The sequence below is a fragment of the Bubalus kerabau genome, chromosome 10 (genome assembly GCF_029407905.1).
Source record: "Bubalus kerabau isolate K-KA32 ecotype Philippines breed swamp buffalo chromosome 10, PCC_UOA_SB_1v2, whole genome shotgun sequence".
NCBI lineage: Eukaryota > Metazoa > Chordata > Mammalia > Artiodactyla > Bovidae > Bubalus > Bubalus kerabau.
In genome coordinates this window covers 82,493,716-82,513,484 of record NC_073633.1, presented here as the reverse complement: position 1 = coordinate 82,513,484, position 19,769 = coordinate 82,493,716, and the positions used below count along the sequence as shown (strand labels likewise).

Below are 19,769 nucleotides of genomic sequence, written 5' to 3'. Positions count from 1 at the left end.
GATGAGCATAAGAAAAGCAATATATAAAGGCAAAACTAAAACTCTTATTTTTCTTATTCTTAATCTAACAAATAATGTGTTCAAAACCATGTATTTTGTGATCACAGCTTATAGAAAACTTAAATGAATGACAGAATGCTATAAAGGATGGGAGAAAGGAAGTGAGAATGCTCTAAGGTACTTGTGTATCCATGAAGTAGTGTAGCATTATTTGAAAATGAACTTGAATTACCTAGAAATGTATAAATGTTAACTCTGAGGCAACCATTCAAAAAAGTTTCTTAAGAAATATAATGATGTACTGTAACAGGATAGAAAATGGAACCATATAAAACGCTCAATTAAAATGAGAGAAAGCAGAAACAGAGTGGAAGGCCAAAAAAAAAAAAAAAAAAATACAAAGGAAAAGAAAAAAACAAAACCAGAAACTAAGAACTGGAGCAAGGAATGGAAAACACTTAAAATATGGTAAATACTAACAAGTATATCAATAATTACTTTAAATGTCAGTGATCTACATACACGAATTCAGAGTGACAAGACCCAACTATATGTTGTCTGCAAAAACCCACTTATAAAGGCATAGATATATTAAAGGAAAAGGGATACCATAAGATATACTATGCTAACACTAACCAAAAGAAAACAGATAGAGCTGACTTCAAAGCAAGGAAGATTTCCAGAATAAGGAGAGACAGTATATAATGATAGAGGGTTGATTCCCCAAGAAGATATAACTATCCTTATATACATGCAGCTAACAACAGAACTAAATACTTGAGATAAAAACTAGTAGAACTGCAAAAAGAAATACATAAAATCTCTATTGTATCTGAAGATTTCAATACCCCACTATCAGTAAATGAACCAACAGGCTGAAAATCAGTAAGACTATGACAGAACTGAACAGCACAATCAATTAACTGGATCTAATTGACATCCATAGAGGCTTCCCAGGTGGCACAGTGGTAAAGAATGCCCCTGCCAATGCAGGAGACACGGAGACGTGGGTTCAATGCCTGGGTCGGGAAGAACCCCTGGAACAGTAAATTGCAACCTGCTCCAGTATTCTTGCCTGGAAAATTCCACAGACAGAGGAGCCTGGGGGGCTATAGTCCATGGTCTTGCAAAGAGTTAGATATAACTGAAGAACAGCACACAACTTCATTCAACAACAGCAGAATATACATTCTTCTCAAGCTCAGAGGGAACATTCACCAAGCAGACTATATTCTGGGCTAGGAAATACACCTTTACAAATTTAAAAGAACAGATATCAAATGAAATATGGTCTCAGACCACAATGAAATTAAGCTATAAATTAATAACAGTAGACAGCCAGAAAATCCCCAAGTATGTAGATATTAACAACATATACAAATGATACATGAATCAAAGTGTTGAGGATTTTTTTAAAATTTTTAACGAAATAAAAATGAAAATAAAGTATAAAAATCTGTAGGATACAGTAAATACCATACTACATTTTCTCTCTCAGAAAGAAACTTAACACTGGATGCATATATTTAAATAAAAAAAGTAAAGTTGACCACTCAAGTTTCTGCCTTAGGAAACAAGGAAAAGAAAAAATTAAATTCAAAATAAGCAGCAGAAAATAATAAAAATCAGAGCAGAAATCACTGAAACTGAAAACAGGGTAAACAAGAAAACCAACAAAACTAAAAGCTGGTTCTTTGAGAAGATCAATAAAATGAATAAACTCCTAGCTAAGCTTTCTAAGGAGAAAAGGAGAGAAGAAGTCAATTACTAATATCAGACATGAAAGATGGGCCATCACTAGCAATCCTACAGATATTAAAAGGATAATAAAGAAATATTTGAATAATTCTATGCCCACAAATTTGCTAACTTAGAAGAAATGGACCAATTCCTTGAAAAACACAATCTGCCAAAGCAAACACAAGGAGAAACAGATCATGTGAATAGGCCTATACTGGTCAAAGAAACTGAATAAACAACTAATCACTTTCCACTAGTACACTGTAAGTCAATTATACGTCAATAAAAAATAAAGAAAATTTGAAAAAAGGAAAATGTGTTCAACATGGTCTTCCTTCCTTGCTTGTTTTCCTATGGAATTTCAGGAGCAGCTGGGGAGGAAGGGAAAGAAATTTTCTAGATTTTCAAGCATCCAAAAATCAAAAAAATAAATACTACATAGAAAGTGAAGACTGTGAATCACAAAAGGAATCAAATACATCCATAGTCTACATCATGCTTGCTTCAGAAAAGGTTATTTCATTTTCTGAACTCAGCTGAGAGAGTAGAGCAACAAAACATTTTTCTAACTTTAAATGAATTAACTGACCTGAAGAATGACTCTATTCTAAATACAACATTCAGACTGAAGAATAAAATATAGTAAGTCAGAGAGAATGGAATGGACTAGAATGGGGTAATTCCATGTTTACCCAATATCTTCACTAATGATTTTAACTCAAGCAAACAAAACATAAATAAGGCTATATTCACATGTCAGAATACATCAGATCAGCACTTAAAGCACTCTCTATTTCTTTTTTTAATTTTGTCACTCCAACAAAACTAATACCAATACGGTATACAGCACACTCTCAACAATTACAGAACTTTAGAACCTGAGAGCTAGAAAGGCGCTCAGAGATACATTCCTATTCTCTTCTTTCAAACCTCCCCTTTTACCCATTGAGAAACTAATAGCTGGAGAAGACCATAACTTTTCCAAGCTATTATAGTTAACAGTGGGACTGCTGCTGCTAAGTCACTTCAGTCGTGTCCAACTCTGTGTGACCCCATAGACGTCAGCCCACGAGGCTCCCCCATCCCTGGGATTCTCCAGGCAAGAACACTGGAGTGGGTTGCCATTTCCTTCTCCAATGCAGGAAAGTGAAAAGTGAGAGTGAAGTCGCTCAGTTGTGTCCGACTCTTAGCGACCCCATGGACTGCAGCACACCAGGCTCCTTCGTCCATGGGATTTTCCAGGCAAGAGTACTGGAGTGGGCTGCCATTGCCTTCTCCATAACAGTGGGACAGAAACTATCATTTTGCCTTTTCATACTGTTCATGGGGTTCTCAAGGCAAGAATACTGAAGTGGTTTGCCATTTCCTTCTCCAGTGGACCACATTTTGTCAGAACTCTCCACCATCACCCGATGCAAAGAACTAACTCATTTGAAAAGACCCTGATACTGGGAAAGATTGAAGGTGGGAGGAGAAGGGGACGACAGAGGATGAGATGGCTGGATGGCATCACGGACTCGATGGACATGAGTTTGAGTAAACTCAGGGAGTTGGAGATGGACAGGGAGGCCTGGTGTGCTGCGGTCTATGGGGTCGCAAAGAGTGGGACATGACTGAGTGACCAAATTGACTGACTAACTGGACAGAAACTAGAACCAAAGCATCTTGACTTCCATACTGGTATTCCTTCCACAATATACCATGCTGCTGTCAATAACTCTGATGAGCCTGAGATTTTTATCCTACATGCATGCAAAGCAATGAGACTGTGAGAGTTTCATGGCTACTGAGAACCAAAAGCATCTAGCCACACACAGACTGAACACAGAACTGAAACCATATACTCTGCAATGCATTTAATACTACCCACCCCCCAAATTTATAACCACTGGAACATGTGAATTTGACCTCACTTGGAAACAGGATCTCTGCAGATGTAATCAAGGTAACATAAGGTCATACTGGATTAGGGTGGGTTCTATCCAACGACTGGTATCCTTATAAAAAGAAGGCAATTTGGACAGAGATACAGAGGGAAGATCCCCTAGAGGAGGGCACGGCAACCTATTCCAGTATTCTTGCCTGGAGGATCCCATGGACAGAGGAGCCTGGCAGGCTACAGTCCACAGAGTAACAAAGAGTCACGCACACACAGAGGGAAGACCACCATGTGGAGATAGAGGTAGAGAGTAAAGGTACGCTGCCACAAGCCAAGAAACACCAAAGATTGCTTAAAAATACCAGAAGCTCGAAAAGAGGAAAGAATTATTCCCCTAGAGGCTATTCTTTAAAGTGACTAATTAGTCACTAATTATACGGAATTTGTTATAGCATCCCTAGGAAACTAAAACACCTACACACAAACACGCACACACCCCTTCCTGTTTACATGAGCCTGGCTTTACTAGGCCAATGTCTTCATTGGCATACTCTCCTATTCCAGGAGATTCTTGCGGGAACATAACTTGATTGTTCATTACAGAAATTTCACAAAAGACTCATCAAGACTCCAACAGAAAGCATCAACAGTTTTTTAAATCCTTGCATCACTGTTTTGATCAATTCTAAATTGTTGTATTGATATTCATGATACTTACTCAATATTAATCAAGCTCCATCATCACCATTGCAAGACTCAAATAAAATCAAACTTCAAATTCTAAAATTTTTACCTTGACTTTGCCCTTTTAAGGCATTATCAAATATCTGTCAAGGTGGTATTCTCCTTTACCACAGTAAGCAATAAACTCAACTTTATCAATAGGTTGTGTCAGTAATATCTGGTGAGCCAGTATCAGATAATCCTGGCAGAAAATATGACACCCCTGGGTCAAAAACAAAGAGAAGTTTACTACTCAAAACAACAGCTGTAGCCAATGTATCATCTTTCACACTGGTTCCCCAAGCTCCAATTCCTAAAGAGCAACACAAAGATAAGCCAGGTGATGCTGCACACACAGTGGGTTACATTACAGGAGAAGAAAGCTGAAACCTAAGAACCGTCAATATTTTAAAGGAGTTGCAAGCAAAAATATCCCACCTTTTCCCAAGAGAGATTATCTTGATTATCCTGGACAGTAAGGAAATCTGCCCTCTGTTGTTATGGAAATACTATTTCTATCTTCTCAGGCTGTTTGCGATGCAAATTTCTTTCAAAAGAGGGCCCTCAACAAAAGCTGCCAATGCCTCTGGCTCAGAAGATGTGCTGAAGCATAAGAGATCATGGAGAATCACCTCTCAATAGGTATCTCCCTTGTCCTAAAGGGCTAGAGATTTTAGGAAATCAGGATGAAGTTAGTATAAAGCAATGAGTAGAAAATGTTCCAGGAAGAAAACATTTAGACAAAAAGGTACACTACCTGTATAACCTAAAACCACTTTGTGTGTCTTAAACAGTCTCTCTCAACAAGCCTGTATATCAACTACGCAAAAGTAAATAATTATATGTTTGATTCTTACTTTTATTTTAAACTATTACATTTCCAAAAGAGTATACTGAATGAGGGTTTTTGTTTTGTTTGCTAATTTTCTAGGTTTAGTAGTGCTCATGAAAAAAAAGAAAAACAGGGACTTGCCTGGAGGTTCAGTGGTTAATACTCTGCACTTCCACGGCAGGGGGCACAGGTTCAGTCCCTCATCAGGACACTTAATATCCTCCTGCTGTGCAGTGCAGCCAAAATTTTTTAAAAAAAAGAAGAAGAAAAAAAGAAAATTGTTTACTAGTTCTGAACTTCACCAATTTTACCTGTAAATACAATTATTAAATGAAATCCTCGAGAGCAGAATATAATCCACATTTTAGAGTACTTAGATTTTTAACCAAGAAATCTAAGGTCCAAATTTATCTAAAATTTGTAAAACTTTGGGTCTCATTTAATATTATACATTTTAAATTAATCCACATAAAAATTTTAAGGTTGTTGAAAAATAAAAAATAATTTGCTAGATTTTTCTAGCTATATATTTAATATCAGCATATTTTTGCTTCTGTTTGAAAATGAAGATCATATCTCATACCCTTTCAACAGTAACCTGTTATAAATTAAATCAGCTGAAAGAGAAATTAAAACTGAGTTTTGTAAATAAACAATTGTAAATTGAGCAATTTAACTTTATTTCAACTCTAAGATCAAGCAATGATCCCTGGAGGAAGAGAGGCAGGATGATGAGTAAAATGAGCACTACATAACATGTCTCCAGAGAGCTGTGTGACTAAATCTTATCACCTCACCTCTCCAGGTCTCCACTTTCCTAATTACAATAAAAAAAAAAAAACAACAGGTATTAGACTAAATGTTCCTTAAGGTCCATGTCACTTAACAGTTCTACAAGTCCAGTTTTCACAGTTCTGATTGATTCTATTTTCTCATGATTTCAGAAAATTAACTTCCTACTTCTTGCCCTGATAAGCTTGAAAAATCCATGGATGCAATGATGCTCTAATGAACTCAAAGAAGTCCAGTAATGGGTGAGACTAAGTCATCCGTTCAGCATGTAGTAATATTTGCGGTAAAAATAATTCTTTCAGAAAACACCAAAATCTAAAATGACCCTCACCATCAAGAAGTTCAATCGTCTATTTGAGACTGTAGGTACATGAAATTCTAATAGACTTTCAGTTCAGTTCAGTTCAGTTGCTCAGTCATGTCCGACTCTTTGCAACCCCATGAATCACAGCACGCAAGGCCTCCCTGTCCATCACCAACTCCATTGAGTCAGTGATGCCATCCAGCCATCTCATCCTCTGTCGTCCCCTTCTCCACCTGCCCCCAATCCCTCCCAGCATCAGAGTCTTTTCCAACGAGTCAACTCTTCGCATAATGTGGCCAAAGTACTGCAGTTTCAGCTTTAGCATCATTCCTTCCAAAGAAATCCCAGGGCTGATCTCCTTCAAAATGGACTGGTTGGATATCCTTGCAGTCCAAGGGACTCTCAAGAGTCTTCTCCAACACCACAGTTCAAAAGCATCAATTCTTCGGCACTCAGCCTTCTTCACAGTCCAATTCTCACATCCATATATGACTACTGGAAAAACCATAGCATTGACTAGACGAACCTTTGTTGGCAAAGTAATGTCTCTGCTTTTTAATATGCTATCTAGGTTGGTCATAACTTTCCTTCCAAGGAGTAAGCGTCTTTTAATTTCATGGCTGTAGTCACGATCTGCAGTGATTTTGGAGCCCAGAAAATAAAGTCTGACACTGTTTCCACTGTTTCCCCATCTATTTCCCATGAAGTGATGGGACCGGAGGCCATGATCTTCGTTTTCTGAATGTTGAGCTTTAAGCCAACTTTTTCACTCTCCACTTTCACTTTCATCAAGAGGCTTTTTAGTTCCTCTTCACTTTCTGCCGTAAGGGTGGTGTCCTCTACATATCTGAGGTTATTGATATTTCTCCCAGCAATCATGATTCCAGCTTGTGTTTCTTCCAGTCCAGCGTTTCTCATGATGTACTCTGCATATAAGTTAAATAAGCAGAGTGACAACATACAGCCTTGACGTACTCCTTTTCCTATTTGGAACCAGTCTGTTGTTCCATGTCCAGTTCGAACTGTTGCTTCCTGACCTACATACAGGTCAGATGGTCTGGTATTCCCATCTCTTTCAGAATTTTCCACAGTTTATTGTGATCCACACAGTCAAAGGCTTTGGCATAGTCAATAAAGCAGAAATAGATGTTTTTCTGGAACTCTCTTGCTTTTTCCATGATCCAGCGGATGTTGCCAATTTGATCTCTGGTTCCTCTGCCTTTTCTAAATCCAGCTTGAACATCAGGAAGTTCACAGTTCACATATTGCTGAAGCCTGGCTTGGAGAATTTTGAGCATTACTTTGCTAGCATGTGAAATGAGTGCAATTGTGCAGTAGTTTGAGCATTCTTTGGCATTGTCTTTCTTTGGGATTGGAATGAAAACTGACCTTTTCCAGTCCTGTGGCCACTGCTGAGTTTTCCCAATTTGCTGCCATATTGAGTACAGCACTTTCACAGCATCATCTTTCAGGATTTGGAATAGCTCAACTGGAATTCCATCACCTCCACTAGCTTTGTTCATACTGATGCTTTCTAAGGCCCACTTGACTTCACATTCCAGGACTTCACACTCTAGGTGAGTGATCACACCATTGTGATTATCTGGGTCATGAACATCCTTTTTGTACAGTTCTTCTGTGTATTCTTGCCACCTCTTCTTAATATCTTCTGCTTCTGTTAGGTCCATACCATTTCTGTCCTTTATCAAGCCCATCTTTGCATGAAATGTTCCTTTGGTATCTCTGATTTTCTTGAAGAGATCTCTAGTCTTTCCCATTCTATTGTTTTCCTCTGTTTCTTTGCATTGATTGCTGAAGAAGGCTTTCTTTTCTCTTCCTGCTATTCTTTGGAACTCTGCATTCAGATGCTTATATCTTTCCTTTTCTCCTTTGCTTTTCGCTTCTCTTCTTTTCACAGCTATTTGTAGGGCCTCCCCAGACAGCCATTTTGCTTTTTTGCATTTCTTTTCCATGGGGATTGTCATGAACCTCATTCCATAGTTCATCAGGCACTCTATCTATCAGATCTAGGCCCTGAAATCTATTTCTCACTTCCACTGTATAATCATAAGGGATTTGATTTAGGTCATACCTGAATGGTCTAGTGGTTTTCCCTACTTTCTTCAATTTAAGTCTGAATTTGGCAATAAGGAATTCATGGTCTGAGCCACAGTCAGCTCCTGGTCTTGTTTTTGCTGACCGTATAGAGCTTCTCCATCTTTGGCTGCAAAGAATATAATCAATCTGATTTCAGTGTTGACCATCTGGTGATGTCCATGTGTAGAGTCTTCTCTTGGGTTGTTGGAAGAGGGTGTTTGTTATGACCAGTGCATTCTCTTGGCAAAACTCTATTAGTCTTTGCCCTGCTTCATTCCGTATTCCAAGGCCACATTTGCCTATTACTCCAGGTGTTTCTTGACTTCCTACTTTTGCATTCCAGTCCCCTATAATGAAAAGGACATCTGTTTTGGGTGTTAGTTCTAAAAGGTCTTGTAGGTCTTCATAGAACCATTCAACTTCAGCTTCTTCAGCGTTACTGGTTGGGGCATAGACTTGGATTACTGTGATATTGAATGGTTTGCCTTGGAAACGAACAGAGATCATTCTGTCGTTTTTGAGATTGCATCCAAGAACTGCATTTCGGACTCTTTTGTTGACCATGATGGCCACTCCATTTCTTCTGAGGGATTCCTGCCCGCAGTAGTAGATATAATGGTCATCTGAGTTAAATTCACCCATTCCAGTCTATTTTAGTTCGCTGATTCCTAGAATGTCGACATTCACTCCTGCCATCTCTTGTTTGACCACTTCCAATTTGCCTTGATTCATGGACCTGACATTCCAGGTTCCTATGCAATATTGCTCTTTACAGCATGGGACCTTGCTTCTATCACCAGTCGCATCCACAGCTGGGTATTCTTTTTGCTTTGGCTCCATCCCTTCATTCTTTCTGGAGTTATTTCTCCACTGATCTCCACGAGCATATTGGGCATCTACTGACCTGGAAAGTTCCTCTTTCAGTATCCTATCATTTTGCCTTTTCATACTGTTCATGGGGGTCTCAAGGGCACGAATACTGAAGTGGTTTGCCATTCCTTTCTCCAGTGGACCACATTCTGTCAGATCTCTCCACCATGACCCGTCCATCTTAGGAACTACATAATATTTGCCTTAAAATTTCATGACATGCTCTTCAGCAAATGGAATCAGTATTCCTACAAACTAGAAATTCATCCCTTTTTCTAATATTTGGCTTTCAGTAATGTTTTCAAAACACTGGAAAAGACCCTGATCCTGGGAAAGATAGAAGGCAGGAGGAGAAGGGGACAACAGAGGATGAGATGGTTGGATGGCATCACTGACTCAATGGACATGAGTTTGAGCAAGCTCTGGGAGATAGTGACGGACAGGGAAGCCTGGAGTGCTGCAGTCCATGTAGTCGCAAAGAGTCAGACACGACTGAACAACTGAACAACAACAAATGTTTTTTATGTTTATTATAAAGTTATGCCAGATAACTAATTAATAAGACACTCACAAAAGAGCTCAAATCCTGAAGAACTTCTGAGCATAGCATCATCTCTGACTCTGTGTTGAATATGCCCAATGAACAAATATTCTCTCAGGAACATCTTTAAAATGCTCTGTCTCTGCCTAAAATGTTTTATCTATTTCTGAAATGTTCCCTGAGAACATAATATAGCATACCATTTATCCAACAGAGACTATGAAAGTTATATAATTTATCTAAAGATACGCAAAAACATGAGAACAGTTCAAAGTCGCACTGACTCTTTTTTTAGTGTTCAGGCTTTGGAGTTGAAATTGAAACCAACATTTTCTGAATCTAAGCATGACATTTTGCTCAAAATATTTTTATTTCTGTAGCACATAATGAACTAGATATTCCTTGTAAATATTCAAATAGCTTTTTCATACCACTAAATAAGCTAATCTTTCATATTACTAATTTAATTTCCCCAAGGCAGAATGACAGTTTCCATCATTTTCATCCCAAGTATTCATTCAAGAAAGTTTAAATTGACTTTTCATGCCCAACCTTTGTCCTTTTTACATACATTTTTAAGACAGAAGGATTCTTACAAATACTTGACTTTTCTAAACAGGTAACTCTTGGAGCTCCCTATATGAGGGTTAACTACATAAAAATTTGTACATTTCTGATCTACCACTATACTGAGAAAAGCTACCTGATTTTTCCATAATAAGGATAACACATAAGTTCCAATATACCCCCATCTTATAATTTTCATCACCTCTCTTTCTATACTCAAAATGATCATTTAAAAAAAAAGATCATAAGTTGCAAGTCTCTTCCCATACCCATAAGATCTGTTAAATTTTTTCTAATTAATTTTTAATGACATTTTAAAAAAGAAATGCAACCCCCAATCCAAAAAGGCAACAGTTAAATCACTATGATCTCTTTAAAAACAAGTAACACTGTTTTAATAAAGAATATATAATCACATTTTTATTTTAAACTGTATGACTCCACAGTAAATATATTATATACCATGACAAGTGGAATTTATTCCTGCAACTAAGGAGAGCATAGCATACAAAAATTAATGTAATATGCCACATCAACAAAATGAAGGAAAAACTCACATAATCATCTCAACTAACACACAAAAAGTGTTTTACAAAATTCAACATCCTTTCATGATAAAGACACTCAATTAAATAGGAATAGAAGGAAACTACCTCAACATAATAAAGCCATATATGAAAAGCTCACAGCAAACAACATACTCAATGGTGAAAGACTAAAAGCTTTTCCTGTAAGATCAGGAACAAGGTAAGAATGCTCACTTTCATCACTTCTATTGGCTACAGCACCGAAAGCTCAAGTGAGAGCAATTACGAAAAAGAATACAAGGCATTCAGACTGAAAAGGATAAAATAAAATTATCTCTGCTTGCAGATAATGTGGTCTTCTACTAGAAAACCCTACAGACTCCACCAAAACAACTGTTAGAAGTAATAAATGAATTCAGCAAAAAAAGATACAAAGACTAAAGTCAGTTGCATTTCTATACGCAAACAATGAACAAACTGAAAAAGAAAATTACAGAAATAACTTAATTGACAGTAGTATAAAAAAGAACAAAATACTTAGGAAATAACTTAACCAAGGAGGTAAAAGGCTTGTACGATGAAAACTATAAAACATTGCTGAAAGAAATTAAAGAAGACATAAATAAATGGAAACAAATCTCATGTTAATATTCTAAAAGACTTAATATTGCTAAAATGTCAATACTACCCAAAGCAATCTACAGATTCTATGCAACGCTTATCAAAATCCCAAAGAATTTTGCACAAAGAGAAGAAAGGATCCTAAAATTCACGTAGACTCTCAAGGGACCTCGAATAGCCAAGAAAATCTTGAAAAAGAATAGAAAAACTAGAGGATTCACCCTTCCTGATTTCAAAATTTCACTGGAATGCTATAGTAATCAAAACACTGCAGCACTGTCATACAGACAGACACACGGACTAGTGAAAGAGAGCTTAGAAATAAACTCGCACGTATATGCTCAAATGATTTTTGATAAGGGTGTTAAGACCATCCAATGGGGAAAAAGTAAGTCTTTTGAACAAATGAGTGCTGGGGAAACTGGTCCACACACCTAATGCCATAAACAAAAATTAACTGAAAATGGATCAAGAACCTAAATGTAAGACTTAAATAATAAAACTCTTAGAAGAAACAAAGCACAAAAGCATCAGGACATTGAATTTCACAATGATTTCTTGGACAGGGGGACACCAAAGGCACATGTAAAAAGAAATTAAAAAACAAATTTGACTTCATGAAAATTAAAAATTTTGTGCACAAGATACTATGCATAGAATAAAAAGGCAACCCACAGAATAGGATAAAATACTTGCAAATCATATATCTGATAAGAAACTGATATCCAGCATATGTAAGAACTACCCTAGAACTCAAGAACAAACCAGCATGACTCAAAATTGAGAAAAGGGCTTGAAACAACATTTCTCCAAAGATATGTAAATTACCAACATGAAATGACATGAAAAGATGCTCAATGTCAGCAATCATTAGGGCAACGCAAATGAAAACTAAAGTACAATATCACCTCATAACCATTAAGATGGTTACTTAAAAAAAAAAAAAGAAAATAATAAGCACTGGCAAGGATGTGAAGAAACTGGAAGCCTTGTGCACTACTGATGGAAATATAAAATGCTGTAGCTCCTTGGAAAACAGTATGGTGGTTTCTCAAAAAAAGTAAAAACAGAATTATCTTATGATCTAGTAATTTCACTTCTGAGTATATACACAAAAAGAAATAAAAGCAGGGCCTTGAAGAGATCACTGTACACCCATGTTCACAGTCACACAGTGGCTGTGAATCCACAGTAGCTAAAACATGGAAGCAACCCAACTATGTTCATCAACTGATGAGTAGATAAGCAAAATGTGATATATATTATTCAAACATAAAAAGGGAAGAAAACTCTGCAATATGCTACAAATGGATGTACCTTGAGCACGTTACACTAAGTGAAATGAGTCAGTCATAGAAAGAAAATTACTGTATAATTCCACTCATATAAAGTACTTAGAGTGGTCAAAATCATAAAGACAGAACGTATCATGCTGGTTGCCAGGGACTGGGGGAGCAGAGAATGGAGAATTATTGTTTAATGGTATAGTTTTACAAGATGAAAAGTTATGAGGATGGATGGTGGTGACAGCTACATAACAATGTGAATATACTTAACACCATTGAGCTGTACATTTAAAAATGGTTAAGGTAAATTTTATGTGCATTTTATCACAGGATTAAAAAAGAAGAACACGCGACTGCAATAATCACCAAAAACTAGAAACTCCCCACATGTCCATCATATGGTGAATGGATAAATTAACTGTATACATATATAGACAGATAGTGTTAGTCACTCATCATGTCTGACTCTTTGCCACCCCATGGACCCCAGGCTCCTACGTCCACGGAATTCTCCAGGCAAGAATACTGGGGTGGAAACCCATTCCACTCTCCAGGGGATCTTCCGGACTCAAGGACTACAACAGGGTCTCCTACCCTGTGGAAGCATTCTTTATTGTCAGAGCTACCAGGGAACTAACTACAGTATATCCATACAATAGGACACTACTCAGTAACAAAAAAGAATGAACTACTGGTACACACAACATGGATAAATCCAAATGCATTATGCTAAATGAAAGAAGCTAGATTTTAAAAGCTACACATTAAATGATTTCATTTAAATGCTATACTGGAAAAAGTAAGCTACAGGGACAAAAAAACAGATTTGTGGTTGCTAGGGATTGAGATGGAGAGAGAGGTTGACTACAAAAAGGCAACAAGAGTGAATTTAGAAGATTATGGTAATGAACATATCTTTGTCAAAATTCACAGACTTAACAAAAAAAAAACAAATAAAAATCTGAATGTATAACTGAAATATGAATAAGAATGAAATCTTTCAAAATAAGCTACTAAAAGTTTCAAACAATTTTAAAATGAGTAGTTTATTTTCAGCACTAAAGATGCCACAGGATGAAAAAGTACAGTATACAATATTCACCCACAGCTTACCTAGCACCTTAAAGTAAAAAACTATTAAATAGGAAATAAAACATTTTTCATTTTATGCGCTGCAAATTGTACATAATAGGTAGCGTGGTAGGTACATAATTCAGTAAGAGTTTAAATTGACTTGGCCTTTCTACTTCACTGGTGTATACATATGTAACTTTAAATACAAAATTATCCATTTCTAAAAATATTAACATATAATTGGAAAAGAGAAGTACTGTCCACAAAATCTACTAACCTGAATTTGTTCAGTTAATCAATAATTGCAATAGAACTCTTTATCAAAACTGGAAACACCATCAGGGTCATGGGTGCTCTCTTAGAAAAAGCAGCAACCTGGAACAAAAAATATACATATACACTATGAACCTCAGTCCTATTCAAACTTCAGTTACCATTATATACTTTTCTAAAGTCCCCTTTTTTTCCCCCTTATGTAGCTTTTATATACTTTATATACTTTTCTAAAGTCCCCTTTTATATACTTTTCTAAAAGTCCCCTTTTTTTCCCTTATGTAGCCACTCATAACATGTAAAAATTTTGCATATTCACTTATTCTGTAAGCTACACCTTTCAATATGCCTCAGATACGCAGATGACACCACCCTTATGGCAGAAAGTGAAAAGGAACTAAAGAGCCTCTTGATGAAGGTGAAAGAGAAGACTGAAAAAGCTGCTTAAAACTCAACATTCAGAAAACTAAGCTCATGGCATCTGGTCCCATCAGTTCATGGCAAATAAATGAGGAAACAATGGAAGCAGAGACAGATTTTATGTTTTCGGCCTCCAAAATCACTGCGGTGACTGCAGCTGTGAAATTAAAAGATGCTTGCTCCTTGGAAAAAAAGGTATGACAAACCTAGACAGCATATTAAAAAGCAGAGTGATTACTTTCCCGACAAAAGTCCATATAGTCAAAGCTATGGTTTTTCCAGTAGTCACATATGGGTGTAAGAGTTGGACCATAAAGAAGGCTGAGCACCAAAGAATTGATGCTTTTGAACTGTGATGTCAGAGAAGACTCTTGAGAGTCCCTTGGAATGCAAGGAGATCAAACTGGTCAATCCTAAAGGAAATCAACCCTGAATATTCATTGGAAGGACTGATGCTGAAGCTGAAGCTCCACCCCTAGCCACCTGATGCAAAGAGCCAACTCACTGGAAAAGACCCTGAGGCTGGCAAAGATTGAAGGCAGGAGAAGAAAGGGACAACAGAGCACGAAATGGTTTGGATGGCATCACCAACTCAATGGACAAGAGTCTGAGCAAACTCCAGGAGAAGGTGAAGGACAGGGAAACCTGGTGTGCTGCAGTCCACGGGGGTCACCGAGTCGGACATGACTGAGCGACTAACAATACCAACAATGCCTTTCAAATCCCACTAAGAAACAGCCTTTCATTTTGCAAATTATATTCAAACATAGTAACACTCAATGTCTTAATTTGCTTCATAGTTCATCTTAAAATAAATCTGCACCTATAAAACTGCTTTGTGAACACAAAATTCTTAATTTTGTCTACATCTTAACACAAAGTCAGTCAAAAACATCTCTTTCCAGACCAAAGCTTGAAATCATCTACATCTCTATACCTCACTTAGCTCTACAATCTAATTTCTGACTATATTCTACACAAACTTTTACTCAAGTCAATTTAATTTGCTTGCTTTCCACAGAACAATTCTGTCATTCTCAGCTGTCACCATGCAACGCAGCATTCCTTCTTTTTAAAAGAAGGATTTTTCCTCCCTTATCCTCTTTGTTAATCAATGCATATTCATCAACTTTCAAAATGCAGCTCCTCATTCCTGCCTGAGAGCTGATAAAATCATTCTATACTCCATTAATCTCTGCAAGAATATTTTGTTTCCTTTGATATGTGTCATCTCATATAGTCTTCTGGTTAGCAACACTATCTCCTACTTCTTTTGTCACCTCTTCTCCATCATCTAGTAACATGTTTGACACACAGAAAGTAATCACTATGACTGACCGACAAGTGAAATGGTCTGAATGAAGATTCACACATCATATGTTCACTGAGTGTGTACATTATGTGCAGCTCACCAAGTAGAAAAACCCAAGAATAACATAAAGACACAAAACACTCTATGGAAACATGTCTTTCTGCCAGTTAATTTACTGTTGTTACAACATGAGATTATTTTCAAATTGTCAGATGTAGTCTTTCTCCAATGACAGCAAAGCCTATTGAAACCAATTTCTGATGATTAGAAATAATACAGAAGAATCATTACCAGTTCCATCTCCCCAAAAGTAATCCAACTATGTTCATTCTGAATTCCAAGAGTCAAAAATTTATTCTGAGACACAAGAGCCTATAAAAACATTTAATAAATAATTCTAAACCAAAAGCAAGCACATTTGTATACTGTCTTACGGTACAGAATCTGTCAGCAATGCAGGAAACCCAGGTTCGATCCCTGGGTCAGGAATATGCCCTGGAGAAGAAAATGGCAACCCACTCCAGTATCCTTGCCTGGGAAATCCCATGGACAGATAGATGAGCCTGGCAGGGTACATTCCATGGAGTCCGAAGACTCAGACACAACTGAGCGACTGACACTTTACAATTTACATTATCTCTTCTGGAAATTCTCATTGAAAAGGACAAACCACTCCCAAGTCAACTACCCCAGGGCCCATAAACTGACAATTCTTAAATGGCCATTAACTACAAAATCAGTCAAGGCTCACTGCGATTCCTTCACAAAACTTCACCAACTTCCCACAATAATTCAGTATTATGGGATTCATACTTCGTCATGAAGTAACTGGTACCAGGTTTCTCTTTAGTCAGGAAACAACTGCAAAACTAGGCAAAACAGATGACAGGACAGTTTCCAGACACTTCACAACAGTTAGTATAGATCTGCCTTCTCTGAGAGAAGAAAACAAGCTAGATAAGCCTACATACACCTTGACTTTCTGCTAAGAGACATGTTACAGACACTGCTGCAGGCAGGGAAATTCAAAGTAGAGCGCATCAGGGTCACCAACATGAAAAGACAAACATCAGAGTTCAGAAGGGATATATGGCAATTATTACTGGAATACTATATCAGAGAGGAGGGAGTAATGAAGAAAAAAGTTTCAGACATCTTCTCTTGAGTCTTTGACTTCATGCTAATTTACACATACTTAAAAATGAAACTCCAGTACTTTGGCCACCTCATGCGAAGAGTTGACTCATTGGAAAAGACTCTGATGCTGGGAGGGATTGGGGGCAGGAGGAGAAGGGGACGACAGAGGATGAGATGGATGGATGGCATCACTGACTCGATGGACGTGAGTCTGAGTGAACTCCGGGAGTTGGTGATGGACAGGGAGGCCTGGTGTGCTGCGATTCATGGGGTCGCAAAGAGTCGGACACGACTGAGCGACTGAACTGAGGATAAAACTCCCAGTGGGCTATGATCTATAGGGTCGCAAAAAGTCAGACACGACTGAAGCGACTTAGCATGCACACACACAGGGTAAAACTCCATAAGGCAAATGTGGGGGGCGGGGGGAATCTGCTGGGGAGCTAAGAAAAATGACCAATTCATTCAGAGCTAGGGACATGTGAGTTGCACCTAACCAGAGGAGAGAAACCTTGCATACTCTGGGCAATAAGCAGAGGCCTCAGCAGGGCTGAATTAGTCCCAGAATAAAGATTAATCGATGATGATGCCAGCAGAGCTTAAAAACAAACCCTGAAGGCACAACCTGATCCTCAACTTAACATCTGTAAACAGATGGAGAGCTAAATGGAAAACCTCATAATTCACAGGGCATCAGGTAAAGTTTTCAAAAAGGTTCTGCCTCAGGAATAGAGCAGAATTATACTAAATGGTCCTAATAAGGAATACCTTAAAGGATTAAATATTTCCCAAGTAAATACATTCTACAAAAAGCTTCAAGAACATTTAGAGGAATACAAAAATATCCAGCACCCAACAAAGCATAATTTACAATGTCTTCTGTTACATACCTAACAAGCATTAACTAATTTGCCAAGCAAGTTTCAAGAAAAAAAAGACAAGAAAATAAGAGACAAATGAGAAGTATCAATGAAAACCAACCCAGAAAGGACACAGTTTTTATAAAACCAGGAACTAGGATTAAAAGTTATTATAAATGTATTCTATATGCTGTGAAGCTAGAGAAAAGACTGAGTGCAATTTAAGTTTAAAACATAGAAAAAAGACCCAAATTGAAGACCTAAAAATGAAAGCTAGAATGTTAGAGAGGCTCTACCTGACACTCGGTGAATTAGGCTCTATTCCTAAGGCTGTGTAAGCTCTGAGCACTGTATTCCTTTTGGGTGAGTTCCTTTGACCACACATAGTTTCCTCACAGGCATGTACTGATCAGTGCTCAACTGAATTCCTGGAAGGGACTTCTGCAGATCTGTAAAATTCTCTTGCAGCCCTCTCCTCTCTGGTACTTTGCCCCGTGAGCTCTAGCTGCCTTGGCTTCTCAGGCTCCCAGTACCATCTCCTCAATTCAGGCAGGTCTCTAGCCTTCTCTGGGGTTCTGCTGCTGCTGCTGCTGCTGCTGCTAAGTCGCTTCAGTTGTGTCTGACTCTTTGCGATCCCATAGATGGCAGCCCACTAGGCTCCCTCATCCCTGGGATTCTCCAGGTAAGAATACTGGAGTGGGTTGCCATTTCCTTCTCCAATGCATGAAAGTGAAAAGTGAAAGTGAAGTCGCTTAGTCGTACCTGACTCTAAGCGACCCCATGGACTGCAGCCTACCAGGCTCCTCTGTCCATGGGATTTTCCAGGCAAGAGTACTGGAGTGGGTTGCCATACTGCTCTACTATTCCATGCCTAAAAACACTCCCCAGGCTAGACCAAGCATAGGTCTCCGCTGTTTTCTGTCTCTTAGGGATCAACGTCTTGGGCTGCCTGATGGCAAATGCCTCAAGAACTGCTGTTTCATGTTTTTTGCCTAGTTATTTCAAGTAAAAGGATACCAATCCCTGTCACTCCAACTTCACTGGAAGCATTATTTTAATTATTTTAAAGGAAAGTGAAAGTGAAGTCGCTTAGTCCTGTCCTACTCTTTGCAACCCTGTGGACTGTAGCCCACCAGGCTCCTCCGTCCATGGGATTCTCCAGGCAAGAATACTGGAGTGGGTTGCCATTTCCTTCTCCAGGGGATCTTCCCGACCCAGGGATCGAACCCAGGTCTCCCACATTGCAGGCAGACGCTTTAACCTCTGAGACACCGGGGAAGCCTGAACTATGAGTTAATCTAACTTTGTGACTAAACTGAAAGCTGAAATTTTCCAAAAATTAGATGTATTCAGTTAACACCACTCACCATGTTAATAAGTTATCCTTAACCATATAATAAATGCAGACTATGGGGTTGAATTTCAGAACAGTAACCATAAAAGTGAAATAGGCAATTAGCATACATGCAATATTAAGAGAGAATACACAAAGAAGTGGAAAGTAAGCCCCAAAGGAGAAGAACATACTCTGTTGTCTCTCTTTTCCTGTAGCATTAATACATACATCAATGAATCTGGTATAACCAGGGAAGTTGCTGCTTCCCGCATACATGTTATGCCGGCAAACAGACATCAGTAAGTAAGTAATAATATGCACCCAGAGGCTCAGGCCGCCAGGACAACCAGCGGCCCCACCAGAGACAAGGAAGATTTGGGTTTGCAGTCTTCAAATGGGAGTAGTTTTACCTTTCCCCAGGCGGCTAAGAGTAGTTCACGGCAAATGTTTTGATTATAGCATGGAGTACGGAAAACAAAAAACTTCAGCTCCTGCTTTGGTTTCATCAGAAATTCTACAGGCATGTGTCTTATAAGCAGTATATGGCAGAATTTTAAGCCAATCTGAGAGTCTCTGTT

General features: G+C 38.1%; 1 protein-coding gene and 1 pseudogene across 5 annotated transcripts in view; one reads left to right on the top strand and one right to left on the bottom strand.

The window, feature by feature from the left end:
* The window catches only part of FUT8 (fucosyltransferase 8), a 329,084-nt gene that overhangs the window by 260,488 nt on the left and 48,827 nt on the right, over nucleotides 1-19,769 (bottom strand). For 2 of the 5 annotated variants that reach the window (XM_055538372.1, XM_055538371.1), the window contains exon 2: nucleotides 14,131-14,228. The exons of 2 other annotated variants lie outside the window; for them this stretch is intronic. The gene's annotated coding sequence lies outside the window, so the exon portion shown is untranslated. Of the gene's footprint in view, nucleotides 1-4,337; nucleotides 4,358-14,130; nucleotides 14,229-19,769 lie in introns of those variants that run through there. One more of the 5 variants, XM_055538376.1, reaches the window with a different exon arrangement.
* LOC129622123 (UDP-GalNAc:beta-1,3-N-acetylgalactosaminyltransferase 1-like) overlaps nucleotides 19,466-19,769 on the top strand; it is a 47,901-nt pseudogene continuing 47,597 nt past the window's right edge.